This window comes from Merops nubicus, unplaced genomic scaffold, assembly GCF_000691845.1.
Source record: "Merops nubicus isolate BGI_N331 unplaced genomic scaffold, ASM69184v1 scaffold12509, whole genome shotgun sequence".
NCBI lineage: Eukaryota > Metazoa > Chordata > Aves > Coraciiformes > Meropidae > Merops > Merops nubicus.
This window is the reverse complement of record NW_008630226.1, coordinates 27,922-37,658: the sequence shown is the minus strand read 5'-3', so window position 1 is coordinate 37,658 and position 9,737 is coordinate 27,922.

Below are 9,737 nucleotides of genomic sequence, written 5' to 3'. Positions count from 1 at the left end.
CGCTCCAACCCCCCTGCCATGGACAGGGACACGTTCCACTAGACCAGGTGGCTCAAAGCCACATCCAGTGTGGCCTTGAACAATTCCAGGTAGAGGGCATCCACAACTGGGCAATCCCTGGGAAACCTGTTCCAGTGCCTCACCACCCTCACAGTGAAGAACTGTTTCCTAATATCAAATCTAAATCTACCCTGTTTCATTTTAAAGCTGTTACTCCTCATTCTATCACTACACTTCCTGACAGAGTCCCTCCTGATCTTTCCTGTAGGCCCTCATTTAGGTACTTATTGAAAGGCTGCTATAAGGTCTCCCTGAAGCCACTTCTTCACCAGGCTGAACAACCCTAGCTCTCTCAGGCTGTCTTCCAGAGACGTTCCATTGCTCTGATCATCTTCATGGTCCTGCTAGGTGATTCATGCCCTAACATGGTGCTAAGCATTGTCACAAAACAGCAGCCTGAGCAGTCCAGAAAGTGGAATCGCCCAGATGCATCACAGTTAGCCTATAAAAGAGTGACATCGTAAAAGAAATGCCAAAAGCTTGTGGCAGAGCAGCGGGATGCTTGCCTTCATCATGGTTCAAAAAAGTAAGGCAGACAAAGAAAAATCCAATCACCAGAAGAAAGCAAATGTTTGTAAGTGAGTTGAAAAGACTTTGCACTGGCAGATGAAACCATTGAATGCCATGACCAGGCTGGTGCAAGGAGAGTTGTCCAGGAAGGGAGGGGAAACCTCCCTGAAATGAAATAAGGCAAACTGAGGGACATTCATAAAGAAAACCAACATCTGACAGAAGGAAGAACTCTGATCTTGTACAGATGAGCTCTTACAGAGTTCCTGCAAAGGTAGGCTGGAAAGGTCTAAAGCCAACAAAGCTCTGTGTGTGCCTTCAGCAGTGATGTTAGCACTAGACAGCACTACTACCTGTATATATCCTACCCTATCTTCTGTGTAAAATGATCAGTAATGCTGATTCTGATCTCACTCAGTTCCCACTTTTTTGTTTCTTTGTTTCTGAGCCCAAAACTTTGAGCCTGTTTAGACGCTTTGTATGCTGGAGTCGCTCCATTGTTGGTAGCTCTGAATTGTTGCCTCTAACTAGAACTGTTCTACAAGCTCCAGCAGAGTCATCCTTGGTTTGCATTGGTTTCAGGAAGGCGTGTACTAATATAAATTCAATATGTGCCTGCAGGTACTACTATCTTAAAACACAACCCTGTTTCAGCTGAAACAACTTCACAACTGCGATGTGTAATTAATACAAGGGTAATTGCACAATACTGCAAACCAACAGGGAAGAAATAAATAATAAAAAAAAAAAGATCTTTGGGTTTGCATCTATGTAGGAGAAAAATGAGCATTAGAAGAAAGAAATTGCCCAAGACAAAGCACACTATAATGCAAAAGGTCTAAATGTGCATTTGCATAGGCCACCTGACTGTCCTTAAACCCACCAGTTACACATTGGAAATAACTTCTAGATGTAAAACATCTTCATTCCATAGTGCTTTACAAACAGACATGATGGGTATTTTCTCAGTTATTTACTCACCGAGGACACACACCCACTTCTGAAGGACAGTATGGTGGTGGGTTGGGAGCACACCACAGCACACTCCAGTGTTCAAACCACAACAAGAACACTGGACCCATTTTGAACTTTGTGGATAATTTCTTTGCAACTATAAATATTTCCCTCCTATTTAAAAAAAAAAAAAAAAAAAGTGAAACCATTATGCAGTGGGCCAAAAGCCTAAAATCAATATACTTTATTTCTTTACATGGAAATATTCACCTCTTAATAGGTATAATGAGAAAAACATTTATCAAGCAATATAAAATTTTTTTTTTCTGGCATTTCAGACTCTTTTTCTTTTTTTTTTTCAGACTTTCACTACTGGCTGTGCTGTGGGCCAAAGTCATATGGCTTAGTTTCTCTGATTAAGGAGCTAACCCAGCTGAAGCAGTTTTTTTCTTTCCCAGGCAGTACGATCTTGGCAAGGTGACAGATCCTGACGGTGCAATTTTCCTTTCTCAAGGAAGATCTGTTTTAGATGAGCTTGAGGTTGTTTTCCAGCATCAAGAAGTGGTGTGAGAAGTTGTTTCCTCCCAGAAGTCCTTACCCTTGAAGGTCCCCATATGTTCGTCACAAGTCATCCCCCCTAGGTCAGGATAACATTGTCACTGGCCACCTGGGAATGGGAGGGTCCAGGTTTGCATTTGTGACCTTCCCGCTCAGTTCCCTTGTGCATCCCAAAGGTTTTTACTATTACGTCACCATCTAGGCAGCAATGGCTGCCCCACAGTGGGCCCACTCTTCATTTGGCTTATTTCCACCACCTTCACACTCAATGTTTCATAGCTGGCCAAAGAAGAGTGCCTCTTGGTCCTATCTCAGGCTGTCCAGGCATCACGCCTGGTAGAAGAGCTCATACCTAGTTGTGGTGGAGGGGGTTAGAGGCAGGCTAGGGGTGGAGAGGCTTTCTTTCAGAGAGTGTGGTTATTCAGAGCTAAAACCATCTTCCAGCAGCAGGGTGGGGAGAGAGGAAGAGCAGCCACTACCAGCTCTGTTAAACTGGGCAATAGGAAATGGGCTCTCCACAGGGCTGTGTCTGCAGCTTGCTCAGTTAGGGCATGGTGTGGTCACTCCTGCAGGTAGTGCTTGGCTAACAGGTGATTGACACCAAGTTTGGCCTCTGTCTGCCTTGAAGGCTGAGCCTTCTGTTGGACACAGTACAGTGGGGAATGGAAGAAAGTTTTGGAAAATGGCTTTGCTTCTGATTTTTAAAACTGGCCACATGCCACTCGTCTGCTCACAAATTAAAGAGCAGGACACACTGACTTTGAGAGGGCACTGCCAGTGTGGCGCAGTCTCCGCTAAAATCACCATCACCCATTCACGGACAGGATGGTGTTCCTACTTCAGCTGTTTTTAACAGAGGACCTGATTGCCACATCACAAAAATGCTTCAAAAACTTTCCATCACCTGCTGGCTGCAGTCTAAGCAGAGAGCACTGTGTGTCCCAGATACCAAGCCTTCTAGTGACACCATATAAATAACAGCTCGTTCCAGTGATGCTTGTCTGCTTAGCGAATTGTTTCAGGATTTACTTCATCCACCCTACCCTGCAATCAATAACCTGCAGATGTGTGGCTCTAAAAATAATCCTTGGCATCAGGGACATGGTACAGTATCACAACATAATTCAAGAAACTTGTATTGCCTGTTGTTTTAAAAGTGACTCTTTCCTGTACGCTTGAAGCAGTTCATGGAGACAGAGTCTGTCCTAATAGGCGCTGCTTTGTATATAGAGAGTATTTTGCTATCATCTCTGTGGACAATAAACATGAGTCTGAGTTGTGAACATGTTATGTTAAGAACTATTTCTTTCCCTGTCCAATTCATTAAGTCTGTATACTTAATAAGCAGTTTCAGCTTTTATGAGGTCTTCTCTGGGAACAATAAAACTTTTGGGAAAGAGGAGAGAAACATCTGGATCAGTGAAACACTCTTGAAATAATATCTTTTTTAGTGTCTTTGTAGAGATTTCCAAGGGCTTACATTAAGAAGTTAGTTCCATTGCTGCTATTGATGTTGAAAATATATTAGAAGCACAATTTTGACTTTATCTTGTTGCTTAGATAGTGATCAGAGCTGGCCAGCTCTTTTGTTTGAAAATACTGTCATGACAAATAACATTGTTTGTATTTCATTCAAGATATACTACTTTTTTTTTTTTTTTTCATTCTTTCTCCTTTTAAAAGTGTATTGTGAAAATGGAGAGAGGAGGGGAGATAAAACAGTGGGAAGGGACCAAAACTTCCATTCCATTGCAATTCAGCAAATTTTTTTTTTCTTTTTTTTTGTTTAGTTTAGTTGTTGTTTCCCATTTCTTTAATATTTTTAAATAATATCTGCTAATGACAGTTTTTGCTTTGGTTAGCTACAGTTTTGCACACTTATCAACAGACTGGAGCTAAGATGCCCAGGGGCTGGAGCACACTGTATTCAATAAGAGCCTAGAGGAGCTGTGTTTGATCAGTCTGGAGAAGAGGGAGCTAAGGGGCAAATTTAATTGGTGTCTCCAGCTACTAATGAGGAGTTATAGGGAAGACAAAGCCAGGCGTTCATCAGAGGTGCATTACAAAAGGACATGAGGAAAGAGCCACCAGCTGCAGCAAGGACACTTAAAACAGATCTAAATGGGGAAAATGCACAGTGAAGTGGTTAAGCACTGGGAGAGGGTTCCAGAGGAGTGAGGCTATCTCCAACCCTGAAGACTTTGAAAACTCATCTGGGCAAGACTCTGAGCAGCCGACACTGCTGTCAGGTGTGCTTCGATCAGATAATTTCCAAACGTCCCTTGCAACCAAAATTGTGCTGTGAATCTATTATTTTTTAAATTACGGTGTTTTGGTGGTGGTAGTTTTTTGATTGAGTTTAGTTTGGGTTTTTTTTCCCCCCTAGGATTTATTTCTACTGCTTATAGGATGGTTGAAAAGTTGACTTGAAAAATTCTCTTGGCTGCACTGAAGCAGTGCACTGGGACTCGAAGCCAGTACTGGAAGGGCAAAACTCCTTAGGCATAAGTGGCTTTTAAGCACCATTATGTGATTCATATTGTACAAACTTAGATCACTTTGCTTTTTGCACTCTTATAAAGCATGTGCTCTGGAGACAGGAGCCATTTCATACCCCTTGTCTGTAGATGGTATATAGACAGTGCCAAATTTCCCATTAATCTGGGATGATTCACATAAACCTCCACACCCTGCGTGGTGTCCTGTCCTTCCAATAAGAGTTTTCCACACAGAGAGGCAGCATATCCAAACACAGATACCTTCCTCATGCTGTTCATGCCAGCTCAGTGCTGGAAACCCAGGCATCATCTGGATATTGTGGGCAGCCGACATAGAGAACGAGGTGCTCAGAGCTGTATCTTTCTTAAATTATTTTTCTGTGCTATTTGATTTTCCTAAAAGCTGATGGACTTTTTTCTGTCTCTGTCTCCTCAATTCTACAGTATTCAGATCAGAAGCATTAGCCTGGCTGCATTTATTTGCTTCTTTTCTTCGCTGAGCTGAATTTCAAGAATAATCACAAATTTAAAAATCTGTTAAATATTTGGATTAAATATCTGTGTCTATGTCTAGGGTATAAATGGACAGTCTAGGGTATTAGGTGGATGATGTGCCCATGAAGGGAGTACAGGAGCAGGGGTACACGTGAAATATCGAGTCCATCAAAACCAGGAAGAGGTTTGCAACAGTTTCCAATGACAAACATCAGCCAGACTTGATGAAGCTCATACCACAACTCATGGTCCCAAACTCCTCTTCCAAGAAGTCCTTTTGTAGCACATCTTCAGAGCTAAGCATGTGCTCACCCATCATCCTGAGTCTCAGTTCAAGCCTGTTCTCAACCTGACATGTATCCACGGCAAAGCTACCAGGTATTTCTGTATAATCGGGATCAGGCCCTTACATGGCAGCTCACCCCTAAGTAAACATAGCCTGAGTTACTAGCTTGTCTCTGAAAGTTAATTGGGATTTATGTCATGTTTGGAGAACTAGTTTTAGAAATCTGACTTCCTTACATAGTTTCTCCGATGTGTTTTTCTCTTCATGCATGTATGAAAGGCACTTGCCTTTTATTGTTTATTGAAAGGAATTTATTAGACATTGCTTATGCAGCATTTTTCTGACCTTGTTGATGAAAGATGCTATATAAATGGGGCTGGATTGGACCAAATTCAGTAAGTCTAAGAGCTTGCCAGCAATTTATTGCTGTTTGACTCCAGTGACCGAGTACCAGCACTGCAGCCAGCGAGCAAGCACAGCTTCTTGCAGCTCTACTCTGGCTCTGCCTTCCATGCTGAAATGGAATTTATTACTCTCTATCTCACATGGATATTTGGTAGGAAATTTGAGCTACAAAATTAAGAGTCATAGAATGCTTTTTGAGATCCAGGAGACAACACAGATGTGCCGTGATTAGTCCTGTACTCTGGATCACCTTGGGTTAGATAAGTAATTGAATGTGTATCATCAGCAAGGCATACTATTTACAGACTTGGAAGGAAATTTGGCATGCAGTCCTCTAATTGGAAGTCAGAGGTGGTAGAAAAAAAAGACTTTTGCTTGCTTTTCGTACTCTAAATCTCAAAGCAATGAGTTATTTTTAAACACAGGCTCTATCTTGGATCATTCCAATTGAGATTTAGAAGGCTACTTGTTCTTAGAAATTACAACATATTTATGAGGGTGCATTATACTTTGCCAGTTCATTAGACTATATAATAAAGCCAAACAGTGGTATCTTTGTATAACATTAATTTTTTTTCTTCCCATTAAATTTCACACCTGTCAAACATGAATTTGATGCTGCAAAGTCCATACTTCACCTGCAAAACTAAACAAAATCATTCTCTTGGTGCAATGCCAAAAAATAAAAGAAAATTGTAAGAGAAGAGAGCAAGACAAAGTTGACAGTGTGTATATAAAGCTGAGTTTAAGCAGATGAGAACAGTCAAAAGTCTTTTATTTAATCATTCTGCTATTTTTGACATGCTGTCTAGTGACAAACCACATGAGTATTCCCTTGCTTTAAAAAAAAAAAAAAAAAAAAATCAATTAAATGAAAATCCAAGAAAGAGAGGAAGAAAGTGCTGTTCAGCACTGAAAGGAAACACATATGTGATTTTGAGGAGGATGTTCACATGCATGTAAAATATCCAATAAATGTCTTTTCCAGTGTCAGTAGGGATAATTACCTTTTCAAAGTTGTGTAATATTGTACTTCCAAGAGCTTCTTTCTTTGCTTAGAGAATATTCACAGGCAGACATTTTCTCAGACATTTTTGGACATCGGTATGCTAAGTGAGATACAAGCACTGATGGTTACCAGTGCCGCCAGTTAGTCTGCACTACAGAACAAAATGCTGATTACTCTGTTGTTAGTTGACGTGTTTGCACCAAGGCTCTGGCTGGGCTAGGGACTGACAAGAGACAGTGTTAATTCTGGCCCTGTAGCACATCGTTATGGCATCCCTAAAAATGTGGAGTCCTAGTCTCTTTGGTTCACGTGGAAATCCCAATATGACCTTTTTATTTCATTACACACTGGAAAGAAGGATCACATTTCTAAAAGTCTACATTTGGGCCAGAAAAGACCCAAAATGCAGGAGTTCTAGTTGCCACTTCTTCCTGCAGCAAGCAGAATCTCATGAGCTCTTTCTTCCTTGTGGAGCTGCCCGCGGAGTTCATACCAGCACCTTTCTCTGCATCCCAGAAGTCCTAAAACAGTCCAAAAAGCTATGGTCTCCTGGGACTGTTGATCTGCTCACACAAGGGAATGCGCTGGGGAAGTGATCTGCACAGATTTTGTGTGAACACCTCCACTGAACACCTCATCATGTCTCATTTAGTTAAAACTACAAACGCCATCACGGTCAGATGTCCTGCGCTGTGTCTGTGGAAAACAGAAGCCTAGGGACTGCTACAAAAAGGGGAGATGGTTTTGGTGGTTTAATTCCCCAGAACTGTGGAGTTTTGTTTTTATGCATCTTCACGCAGGTCAGAGCCTACCATAACTCCGAGCCAGACTGACACCCATGCAGGGTGAAGGGTATCTTGCACTCCTTGAAGCCTTTCCAGGTTTTTTGCTCTATTGTAGAGGAATGAGCTTTATGCACTCACAAATAAAGTGCTCTGCAGGGGCTGCAAACCAATCTATCAGTTTGAAAGGTCTTTTCTGAGAAGAAGGAACGACAGTTTATACTCCAGTGTCATAAAACTCCCTTTGACCATAAAAAGATGACATTAAACAGTACTTCGAGGAGAGAAGGAGTCAGTTAACAATACATTACAGTACGAGGCAGCCAAGGAGTGTGTCTGAGAGCTTTCAAGAGCATCAGCCAGAGCTTCCCTGGGTAAGCTCTGGCATGGTTCCTCAGAGTCAACAGAGGTATGTGGCTTTTGCCAGGGGGAGGATCTGGCCCCTGGCTTGTATCCACAGAAGAGGAGCCCAGGAACTGTGAATCTTATCAAAACCTTCCCATTAGCAATAACTGGAATGGGATTTCCTTCCTGGTATATCTTAATAGCCAGAGCTCAGCAAAACAGCAGACAGCAGGGCACTTTTTTTTTCTAAGAAAAAAAAAAAAAGTCTTAAATGTGGGTAAATGTATTTGACTTAAGTAGCTGGCAAGAAACGTGGCTTAGACTCAGGCAACGCATTAATCACTGAAAATCTGACTTTCAGAAAAATCAACTAATAGGTTGTAGTGATTTGCTGTCAGAGGTCTGAGTTTCAGCTGTGCCTGTAAAGGGTTGTCTCTGTGGTTGTTGAGGCAAATCCTGCTTTATTCAGTCAGTTAAGAGAAGTGTACATATACATCCACCAGTCATAGGTGCTGCAGCTTTTCCTAGGTAGTAGAAGACATCACTGTGCCTGTTATTCACTCTCAGCTGGGACAGTGAGTGGAAGGGCTTGAGCTGGCCTTGGACCTTGTGTTACACCCAATATGGGTATAAATTATCTCTTTGCAAAACTGTGAAAAAGGACTAAGTCTGGAAATCATGGCAAAGTGTATGCTGAGCAAGTGTCTGCAGAGAGGCCATCCCCTCTTACTCAAGATTTCGGTATGTACCCCGTGGAAAGGCAAACAAAACTGAAGTGTATTGCTTCAGTTTTACACCGTGTTGCCATAAATCTCTCCACGTGAATTACAGCAACATTGTGCACAGCTACTGGGCTGCTTCCTTAATACACTTGTGCTACAGATGGGCTTTGTCTCTGCATGTTTTGGCAGACAGACCTGCCCCTCATTTGGATTTTATATAGAATATGATAAAAAACAAGGGTTGTGGTTTTTTAATGTACCTTGTTGGCTTGCTTTTATAGCTGTCTATTGTTTTTTGTAAGTTAATTGCTGTATTTTATATTTGCATTTTTGCTGCACTGTGTATTTCTCAAAGTCAGAGTGATCAAAAAGAAACAGTGGTTGGGCACAATAAGGAGCCAGCCTAACAAAGACCCCTTTGTGTAATTAAACAGAGCCATGCCATGGTTTTTGCTGACTCAGGTCTTCAGAATAAGGCACAAGTTTTTCTGAGTTCATGTTATGACGTTTTTTGAAGAAATCTGATTGATTTTTTTTTTCCTAGTAGGAAATATTTTTTTAAAAATTATTAAATACTTTTGCTTGACTGTTTTATCATTACTTTCCATCAACAACAACCTGGGAAAACAGTGTTGGTACACCTACATAAAATGTTAAGCAGCTCTTATGACCCCTAAACTGTGATTCTTCTGACATTCATGGGTCAGAAATAGCATGTCAGACGGGAGGGTTTTGACCTGCCTGACCACCTATGGAGCTACTGCATCTACCAGTGAAACAACCTCAGGCATCAGCCAGGCTGTAGAAGCTGTCCTCGCATGTGCCCTGATGAATGTGAAGTGAAATGCCCCTGCTTGAATTGCCTCTGTCTGGGTGGAGCCATCCTGGAGGCTGTCTGCCTCTCTGAACCCCAGTGTTGTAGGGATAAAGTAAGGGTCATATTTTATCTTAAGAACTTACTTTATGATTCAGTGTAGGGATTTCTGTGTCTGCTTTGCTCCTAGGAGGCAAATATTTCCTAGAGTGGACTCTATATGATTTTGACATCTTTAACAAGAGATTAATGTTAATATATTATGTCCTTAACATATTATGTCCATCTGAAACAGGTAT